This window comes from Octopus sinensis, linkage group LG9 (assembly GCF_006345805.1).
Source record: "Octopus sinensis linkage group LG9, ASM634580v1, whole genome shotgun sequence".
In the NCBI taxonomy this organism is placed as follows: Eukaryota; Metazoa; Mollusca; class Cephalopoda; order Octopoda; family Octopodidae; genus Octopus; species Octopus sinensis.
Window position 1 is genome coordinate 31,131,355 of NC_043005.1, and position 11,224 is coordinate 31,142,578.

General features: G+C 36.1%; 1 long non-coding RNA gene across 1 annotated transcript in view; it reads right to left on the minus strand.

Annotated features, from left to right (window-relative positions):
- Nucleotides 1-3,219: 3,219 nt before the first annotated feature.
- LOC118764816 overlaps nucleotides 3,220-11,224 on the minus strand; it is a 104,119-nt gene continuing 96,114 nt past the window's right edge. The window contains exon 3 of the long non-coding RNA XR_005000628.1: nucleotides 3,220-4,024. This is a non-coding gene — a long non-coding RNA (uncharacterized LOC118764816). The remainder of the gene's footprint in view (nucleotides 4,025-11,224) is intronic.

Sequence of the window (11,224 nt, forward strand, 5' to 3'; positions counted from 1 at the left end):
CTCATATTTCCTGGCCTTCTCTTTCTTTAACTCACACTATTTCCCACTCGTTTATCTCCCTTGTACCTTTATCTTTGTCTCTGATTTTTTTCTCATCCTTCAATCCCGCTGCCCCCTACCCATCTCTCCTCCTTCCACGTGACCGATGTCCGGCCAGCCATGATCTTTCTTTCATGGCCTGGCTGCCGACCGCCAACACCTCTTATGTCTATCCCCTATGTTCCTACTTTTTGGCTTTCACTTCATACACACCAGCTCAATTTGATTCGTTCTCAGTCGAAAATTGTGTACTATGTTCTCCGTTTTTTTGTTTGCTTGTTTTTTGTTTTTGTTGCCGCACACATTCGCTAGCTTTCTTGCAAAGGGGTCTAATGCTCTTAGCTTAGACTTTTTTTTAGGAGTAACCAGATCGAACCATCTCAAATGTAACTGCCCAAAATGGTTGTGACTTCTGGAACTTGACTGAGGAAAGAAAGCCACGAATGACCCGGCTTTCGTTTGCCTGTTCTTCTAATTGTTGTTTCTCTTGTCCGCCTTTGTGTCGTCTATCTGTCCAAATGTTTAATGTCCTCTACTGCGTCGTTTTTTTGTTCCATATATATATATATGTATATTTATTTATGGAAAAAAGTCAAGGTAGTAAATGCTAAAATTATTTTATAAAAAACATTTCAGTACCGGTTTTAGTCATTGAGACTTCTTCAACTGAAAGCATAGAAAACAAATAAATTTTGGAAAAATTAAATGAAAAGTTTTTTAAAAGAATATTTGTGTAGTAATCAAATACAAGGGGCATTTTCTTTGTTTCTGCCTGTCTCTGTCTCTCTCGCTTACTCTTGTGGGTTCGAGGTCGTATATATAATATATATATATATATAATATATATATATATATATATATATATATATTATATATATAGGAGATGTACTCGCATAGCAAGTAATTTGATCTGAGATCGTGTGCTGAAACGAAAACAATTGCAGCGTGGAAGGTGTTTATAAGCCATTTAAGAAACACACAAAAGCCGTTCGATTCACTTCAACATTTAAGTTTAATTTGTCAAAATATTTTCGTCGCTAAAATCCGCGACCTGTTCACTGACAAAGTCCGTGCAGCACGGACTTGTCATGAACAGGTCGCGGATTTTAGCGACGAAAATATTTTGACAAATTAAACTTAAATGTTGAAGTGAATCGAACGGCTTTTGTGTGTTTCTTAAATGGCTTATAAACACCTTCCACGCTGCAATTGTATATATATATATATATATATATATATATATCTATATATATATATATATATATATTATATATATAATAATTTAATAAATAAAATATATGCATACATACATATATATACGTACCTACATCTACATGTATATATACATGCATCGTTGTTAAAAAAGTCCGTTTCCTAGTTGTTTTATGCTTTCGTTTCTCGTGATCTACGTTTATTTGTGGTGTCCTGTATTCACACACACACACACATATATATATATATATATATTATATATATATATGCATGTATATATACATGTAGATGTATGTACGTACATATATGTATGTATGCATATATTTTATTTATTAAATTATTGTATGACTGAGCGCCATCGCGTCGTTTCGTTTCTTTTCTCCAAGTAAGTTTTTATATATACTTAAGACGCGAACTCTGTAATCCTTTCCTTCCTTCCTATCTGTCTTCCTCTTTGCCTGTCTCTTCCTTCTTATTTTTCACCCTTTCTGGTTTCCTTTCCGCTCTATCTCTCTCTATCTCTCTCTCTCTCACCCCTCCTCATCTCTCTCACTGCCTAGTCGACTACCTACCTCTTTTCACTGGCAGCTTTCTACAAGCCAATATGGCTTTTTTTGCGCTCTGAATTTATCCATCGTCTAGGCTTAAAAAACAGCCTTTAATGTTTTTTTTTGTCCTGTTTTTATTCTTTATGTGTACTGTATTTTTTTGTATTTGTATTTTTATTTTGTATTTGTAATTGTATTTTATGTGTATTGCTTTTACGTCCTGTTCTTGTCACATTTTTTTCTTTCCTCGTTTTTAGCCCTCTGCAAAGGAATTTTATTTTAATTCTTTCGCAGGAAGGATTGGGTCGACGGGTCGTGTTCTGTCTTTACCCTCGAAACACGCATTGAGTCGATCCAGGGACAGCTGATGAAGGGGAATATTCCTTGTATTGTTTGTCTTGTACTCTGTTTTTTCGTTGTTAAAAAAGTCCGTTTCCTAGTTGTTTTATGCTTTCGTTTCTCGTTGTGTTCTACGTTTATTTGTGGTGTCCTGTATTCACACACACACACACACACACACACACACACACACACACAGACACACAGAGACACACACACACACACATATATATATATATATATATGCATGTATATATACATGTAGATGTAGGTACGTACATATATGTATGTATGTACGCATATATTTTATTTATTAAATTATTGTATGACTGAGCGTTTCGTTTCTTTTCTCCAAGTAAGTTTATATATATATATATGGGTATTCAGTACAGATTCCAAATCATAATTTAAAACACACAACGAAATAAATATATACATATAAATTTATAAATCAGTGAACAAAATTACATGGAAAAGTCATATGTGAAAACTATGCATTGTGTACGTTGGGTTCAGGTACCGAATGGAGGAGTGCCAAATACAGAGATAAAAATTTGAGGTAAGGGCCTCCAAAAGGAACAACTCGAATCGATTAAGAATTTAATGTTTATACGAAATGTCGGATGAAAGTTCAAAATTTAAAAATTCAGAGGTAAATAGGTTGATAAATAGGTAGATGAATAAATATATACAGATTCGAGTGAATTCGGGTATAGAATATCATCTACGGCCATTTCAAGGGTACAGTAAATGTATAAATGGCGTTTTAAATATTCTATCAAATTATTACCATGTAGGATTTCATCACGAAGGAAACCATCCTGATGAAAGGGGCATTATGTTTCTATATTTGGAATATTTAAAACGCCATTTATACATTTTGTTGGTGTTTCGTCTTTACTTAATTCGTCCGTTGCTTCTCTTGAACTGTATTACTGTATTACGATAGATAAAAAAATACACTGTAAAAGTGTTATAACAATACAAAATAAAAACAGCGGCAGTCACAAACACGCAACTAACCAACAATCAATATTTCCAACACACTTACTCGAACTGTAAACTGTACTTGGACTTCGAAGACCCAACTACGATGATTTTATCAAAGCCACAAGGGTTAAACAAAGAAGGGACACTACAAGAAACAAATGAGGTCGGGGATTTATCGAATGATATTAACATGAATAAATATATTATAAATTCGGATGAGAAATGAGAAACAAAAATGAATGGAAGCGGAATGGGTTTGATCCCACCAACCACATTCCTGCGTTGCACCGTTTTGTCCTTTTTTTTTACTCCGCTTAATTTGGCACTTCCCAGCCCAATATTCGGGCTACTTTCTTTCATCTTCTCCCGCACATTTTTGCCATCAGGCATTTCTTCTCCAGACATGTTTTCCCTCTTAGTTGATATAAAAAGAGGTTCACTAAAGCATGTCCGGAGACGTAGGTACCTGATGCGATACCTCTTCCAAGCGTCTCCCATATCACTTCTTTCGCTATAGCTGTTACGGCCAGAAAACAAAATTTCTCTTCTCCTTTTAGAGGAGACAGCGGAACGATCTTAATAATCGATTCAGATGACAGCTGAACTCTCCCAAGCTGTGATAATACCCATTCGGACACTACGATTGTTTCGTTGCTCTGCCCGCAACCTGGGTACGTAGGCGAAACGGTGACGCCGTGCCTCGTGAGTTTATCCCAAACTGGCAAGCGACTTCGGAAGCACAGCCAAGCCAGGGACCTCTGGAAGTTGTCCTTGGGAACCGGGTCAAAAATCCGTCGATGCAGGTTGCAAGCTGATTTTCATAGAAACTTAGAGTTTCCCCCAGGCTGTCATCACACTTGCCCTCTACCAGCCCTCTATAGTACATTGAGGTGGTACTCATTCGCGAGAGAACCACAAGCGCTTGTCGACACTTTGCTTGCCAAGCTCCCAGCCTTGGTTACGCCTGATCGAGATTTTCAGTTCACCAAAAGAGGTGAACCTGGGAAATATCTTGTCAACGAATGGCGACCACACTCACTCACCATCAAGGTAGAGTCAGCGAATGCCCGCGCATCTTTAGCCACGGCATCCCTAACCCACCCTTTAGCCTCTCTTCGTAGCTAACTCCCTACTAAATATAATTGACTCTTTTTTATGACTCTTTTGAGGGCATACCACCATTTGTCGTTAATAATGGTCCCTGTCAATGCCATCATCACTAACTGTCTAATCCGACTCCTGTAGGCATCACAGGTCAGTAGCGACTTACTTAGCTTCCAGTAGCCGGATCCCTGTCTAGTCATGCTCTCTACATCCAGCTGTAGCTGACAATGGTTAACTGTGGACGACTAGCTATATTCTTGTCTTAACTCTTCATTAATATTCTGTCTAGGTATTATCTAGATGACCCATATTTACTTGACGACGTCCACTGTGAAATGTCCGGGTTATCTAGAATGTATTGATCTGCCTGCTGAAAACGTCTGAGCAAATCGTTGAGGCAGGAGCCTACATTCCTAAAACGATTCGGGCCAGCGTAATCTACGCGTTCATTGCAGATTGTGTTGAAGTTACCTAACACCACTAACATGTGTGATATAGCCAGAAAGTTTTCCAGGTTCTTGAAGAAGTCAGGCTGCCCTATCCCCACCGGGGCATAGATCACCACCAAACTGAAATCCTTACCACAACTGAGTGTCACATCTTGGACGACCAGCCTGCCTTCCGGATCAACAAAGATTGTTCTAGTTTGAGCACCTTCCTGACCCCCCCTCGCATCTACCGGTTGACATGGAGAAATGACGTTCTCGTAGTCGTTAAGGAGCGGCGCAAGGTCCTGCAGTCCTCTCTGTCTGGCCTCAGTAAGAGCTATTACATCTAACCGATGTGAACTGAGATCGTCTACGAGGCAAGATTGCTCCCAATCCAATCTCAGGCAATGCACATATATACATCCTAAATTAAGCGAGTACAAAATTGGTACTTACTGTTTTTTTTTAAATGTGTGCCGGCTGGGAAGTAGGTCCTTCCTCGACCGTTTCAGCAGTGGTTGGTAAATTGATTGTTAGTTGTATGTAAATATCTCCAGAGAAATGTCTTACCCAAGGACCAACGTTTCTTCGTCGCTTGACAAGTTATTCATGTTTCACTCAAAAAATTTTTTTAACGTTGAAATTCTACCTTCCGCCTTCCAGGAAGGGGGAATGTATCGCTCGTCTGTGACACGGCAGAAATACAGTATATTTTTTTTACACAAAACAAATTCAATTAGAAATAAATTCTAACACATGTGTACACTAACTTCAGGTTTAATTCTTCACCTTCGCTTCCAAAATTCTTCACACTGCCATTCTACGAGGCGATATTCAACACGCGTTCGGACACGCATTTCAGTACAAACGAGAAGCGCAAACTACGATCTGCTGACTACATCGGACCGCTACTATTTATATGTAGCGGTGCCATCTATTCTCGTCAGAAGACGTTGTACTCTTGCCACAACAGAAATTAAAAGCTGGTTATCAAGACAAGTTCCCTCACAAGGTATGTAAGTAGTGTGTCGGGAGTTTACAGATGTGAACCTAGGGAACACGTGATTAGTTGGCATTTGGTATACCTGTGATTTGGCGAAGCTAAAACATCATTGCACATTGTTACTTTTGTTTACTGAAAATTTCAGGATATAACAAGGAAATCGAGTATCCCAGTGTACCATCATCTATACACCCAGTGCCTCATTCAGCTGAAAACCTAGTGCTACTTGTCCTTCACCTACCCTCCCTTGAAGATGTAGATCGTGATGAAATCAGTGACAGCAATGATGCAGATTTTGAAATTGAAGTTGACTCACCTTGTGGATTGAAATTCCAACATGACAATTCCAAATACAGCACATTTAACACTTAAACACTTATTTAAGTAAAAATAGTAACTCAACATAATTACTTTCTTCTTTTTCATATCTACATTTTGATATACCTTTTCCATTTCTTTCATTTTCTCATTCCACATTTGGCTATTGTAATCTCTCTCCCTCCCCCTCTCTCAAAGTAAAAGTGTCACAAATGTTAGATCTTTTTCCTCCCCCAACATAACACATATTCTATGGGTTTAGTAGTTCACAATTATGACGTTTGTTCCGACTTTTGATTGGATGCAATGTAAAAAAAAATGAAGTGGGAAAGTTTACTAATGCAGAAGTACCAAATGCTAAGAAGGCTAGACTTCTACAAGTCTATTGTCATTTTGTCTTTCCAGCATTTTAACTTAACGGCAATGTCTCATAATTGCTGCTTGGGTGTGCAACCGCACAGTCATTGTATTGGCACCATAGACATCAAAATGTTGCCACTCATTTTAATTTACAAATGCAACCGTTTTGGCCACAATACATTTCCGTTATTTCCCCAAATTGAGCACAGGATTCCCTTCACATCATATTGTGACATGCATTGCAGCTTCGTTTAATGACTAGTCAATGAGCAAGAGTTGAATGATTTGGCACAAGATCTGGGACGATATTAAAAGGCTTCAGAACTCCAAGCATCAAAGACTTGCTTGAAAATGGAGCAAAGATATCCTACTTCAGATCCAGAGAGAATGCATTTCTGCACCATTTTCGAAGTAACAGTAGGTTTGTGTATTGCTATAACATGCAGGGCTTACTGGAAGAATTGAGAATTCCAATTTGCAACTCAACTGAATGGCAACTATTCATCGATAGCTTAAAGCACTCCACAGTGGAAGTTTATATGGTTGAGACCCAATTGGGTATTCAGTTTGTTTTCGTGAAGGAAATGGTTACATAAAGAGAGTCATCCAGTTGTTGCAGTATCACAAACAAAATTGGATCATCTGTGTTGACCTTAAAATAACATGCTTCTTTCTTGGTCAGCATTGTAGATACACTAAGAATCCCTGCTTTCTGTGCATGTGGGACAGCAGAGCTCGAGAGGAATTGACTTCTAAGATCTGACCGCAAACCTGTGGTCTCAACATGAGCCACTTGTTGACATAAAGAATATTATATTCCCATCTCTGCACATGAAGGTCATAGAGGAACAATATCAAAGTAGAATGGATGTAAATATGATAGCTGGCTATTGCTGGAGCATAAAGTGAAATTTTCGGATTGAACACTCCAGGAAGAGCTGTAAGCGTAAATTTTTTACTTTAATTGCTTCCACAAAATTTGATTCACAGGAACAATATCCCTTGTGTGAACAAAATAAATTTGTACAAACATTTCTGTCAAGCAATGTTTTCTTATTTTCCATTGTATGTAAATTTTTAAAGCATCCTATCAAATAAGTTCAGATTTGCTAGGTGTGGTATTTTCATGGTTTTTGAGACAAACCGAGTTCAAAACGTTGACGTGATACAGAAAAACTGGAGCTATCTGTAGATTCAAGTATCAAATATAACTCAACAAAAATTGTGTTCATCAGTATAATTATTGTTTATTATTCTGTCGAAGAATAATGTTAACAATTAATGCCATTTCCCTTCCATTGAACATATTAAAACATATCTCTTCATTGTTAACAAAGTGTGGTGTAAGATAACGTGGTGTGGAGTAAGTGAGATAGATGATAGCAGCTATATGAATCTTGGTTTTCTTAAGAACGAGCACAAGTAGAGTTATATGACATATTTCTACAATAATTAGTATATAGGAAAAAGTGAATCGTATATTACTGATGATTTTATAGTCTGTACAGCTGTGGCTTGTATTTTTAATAACGAATTTTCCTTATTTATTCCTGTTTGATCTGATATTGTCTGGATATTGATAGAGTGGGAAGACATGAAACTTGAGAGAATGGTAAATTGGTTTTTCACAGTAAAATCTTGTCTCGATTTAAATTTATAACCCATGACCTATCGGTCAAACTTTTTTACTGTTGGTGTTGATCGTAGTTAGTTGTTTCGAGTTAGTGAGATTTTTTTTAGTTTGGGCGTCTTTTGCATTTGATTATTTTGTATGATTTAAGTGCCTTTTTCATTTTTGGGTCTCGACTCAATAATGTCCTGATGGATGATGCTGAATGTTTCTGTTTCTTAGTTAGTGTGCTGTAATTATTGGCGTCTCTGAAACGTTTGTGGCTTTTCTTAATTCTTTAATGTCTATTGCTTTGGCGCGTTCTATCCTATTCTCTATTAGAGTAGACTGATATTTTCTTTCAAGTAGCGCCTGTCTTAAATCAAGGACTCTTTTCTTCTAAATTTCCAGATTTTGCTCGGATTCATCTAGCTAGTTTAAACGGAATAGTAGATTTGGTATGTTTTATGTGAGATGGAATTAATAGTAGGTACTGTTCAGAATCCGTAGGTTTATAGTACATGGCCCTTTCTAAGTTTGTATCATTCTTTATAATCAGAATCTCTAAGAAGGGTAGTCAGATATGTTAAACTCCATTGTGAATTGAATATTTTTTATTGAAACTGTTGTGCAAAAATTTGAAATCATTGAATTCATCTAGGTAATATACCTACAGAATAAAGCAGTTATCTAAGTATCGTTTCCAATTTTCACCAGCTAATTTTGGAAGTTAATACTGTACCTTCTTTTGGCTTTTCATATAATTGGACTTCTAGATATGTCATGGCTAGTTTGGCGTATCTTGGAGCAAATTCTGTACCCAAAAGAGTCCCAATTTATTGGTAGGTGTTTTCCTCGAAAATGAAGAAATTACTTTGAAGGATGAATTTTATTCCCTCTGTGACGAATTGTTTATCAATTCGGTCCGGAGTTTTCTTCGGGAATTTTATTTATCAAAAGGCTATTGCCTCAAGTCCGTACTCGTATAGGGTTGTAGTAGAAAGGCTTACTACATCAAATGAAGCGTTTATGGTACTCCTGTTAAAATTTTTCGGAAGATGGTTGAGAAAGTCTAGGTCAACCCTTAGGAAACGTGGTATAAATTTTAAGAGAGGTTTTTAGAATATGTCAAAGAAGTTGATAAGTTTGTGAGTTTCAGAGGCCGGGCCTACCATAACTGGTTTTAATTTAAGAACTTTCAGAAACGGCATGTTTATGCAGATTGAATGTGATTCTTTGCAGGCATCATTAATTGTTTTATTTTTGTGGATTTTAGGAAGTCCGTAGAAGAAACCGGTTTTAGCTTTAAAATCTATTAGATAATCAATTTCTTTATTACTTAAGCCTTTTCCGTGTTGGTTTATGAAAGCGTTAAGTTTAGACATGGCTTTTGTTTGTTGGTAGCTGTTTACTATTTTATAGTGGGTGGTATGCTGAAATAGGGTTAACGTGGAATTTTTGCATTGTTCCATTTTCAAAATAACTACAGCATTTCCCTTAGCTTCTTTTATAAGTATATTATTATTGTTTTTAGGTCATATATAGTTTTCCATTCTGTTCGATCAGTGTTGGACTACAGTTTAGGACGTGGAAATTCATTATAAGGGAAGGCGAATATAAACTCACAAAATTTGTCTAGTGTTTTGTTTCTTTCTTTTGTTGGATTATTGTTGCATTTATTTTGCACAACGGATTAATAAGTGTTTTCTTTATCGAATAATCCTTCCGTTAAATTTAATTTTCTACAAAGAATTAAAATGTCATTTCGTACTTCACTGAGGTAGTGCCAGGGTAAATTTTATTTAATTTTGTCCTTTTGGGAGTTTTAAGTTTCTGAAATCTTTCTTCAGGGCTTAAAAATTGTTTGTGACTTTTGTTCTTTTGCTTGTGTCTCTGAGTCTGTGTTCCAGAAAATTAGTGGAAAGAAATGGAGTGTTTCGTTTCTTTCCACTTTTCTGGAATAATAGTTACTCTTTGTATGCCACCTGAGGTTAAGACGTGAATGTTGACCAATCAATTTTGTACGTCAGCAGATACCTTTTTCTTTAAAAAGCAATTTTTATAACAACGGCCAGAATAGGCAAAACTCGCGAAACTCCATATAACTATGCACTTTTAAAAATCTAATGTGAAATCGGTAAAGTGCATTCCTACATTTTAAAATCTAATTAAATTCTACTTGAGTTTAATATATTCTCAGTGCATTTTCAACTTTCTTTCCACTTGTTTGGATTAGATTAACAGCAATTTAAATATGTATATATATATTTTTATTCTTTTATTTGTTTCAGTCATGGGACTACGGCCATGCTGGAGCACTGATTTAAGGAATTTTCGTCGAACAAATCAATCCCAGCACTTGTTTTTTAAAGGTAGGTACTCACATTCACACCAGTAGTCAAGCAGTGTTTAAGGATCAAACACAGACACAGAGGCACACACACACACACACACACACACACACACACACACACACACACACACACACACATAACGAGTTTCAGTTTCTGTCTACCAAATAAGACTTTGGTCGACTGAGGCTATAGAGGAAAATACTTGCTCAAGTATACTATCATTAATACTGGTAACTTTTAAAGCTTATATCATACCTCTTAGTTTATAATTAATATATAGTTTGCATATTCTATGGTCTCAATATTCCTGTAGTTAATACCAGGTATCAGTCTTTATAGATACCACCTAATAAATAAATAATTTAGTTTTAAATGACTGAATTAATAAACAATTTCTATATAATCTTCTCTTTTCTAGTGATGATAATAAGGTATATTTGCTTCATCATGGTTTTAGTGATTAAGTTATTTATTCCCTTCTATGGTGTTCTACCCTATTTGATTGTTTTTATAATACCCTTTATGAAATTAAACCTAATTTTTGTACCCCTAGGTATTTATATTAGCTTATATATAACAGCACTGGTAGCTTTACAACTTGTAATATACCTCTTAGATTATAATTAATATATAGTTAGCGGCTGTGCGGTAAGTAGCTTGCTTACGAACTACATGGTTCCGGGTTCAGTCCCACTGCGTGGCACCTTGGGCAAGTGTCTTCTACTATAGCCTCGAGCCGACCAAAGCCTTGTGAGTTGATTTGGTAGACGGAAACTGAAAGAAACCCGTCGTATATATGTGTATATAGACATATATACATATACATATATATATATATATATATATATATATATATATATAATATATATATATATATATATATATATATATTATATATATATATATATATATATATATGT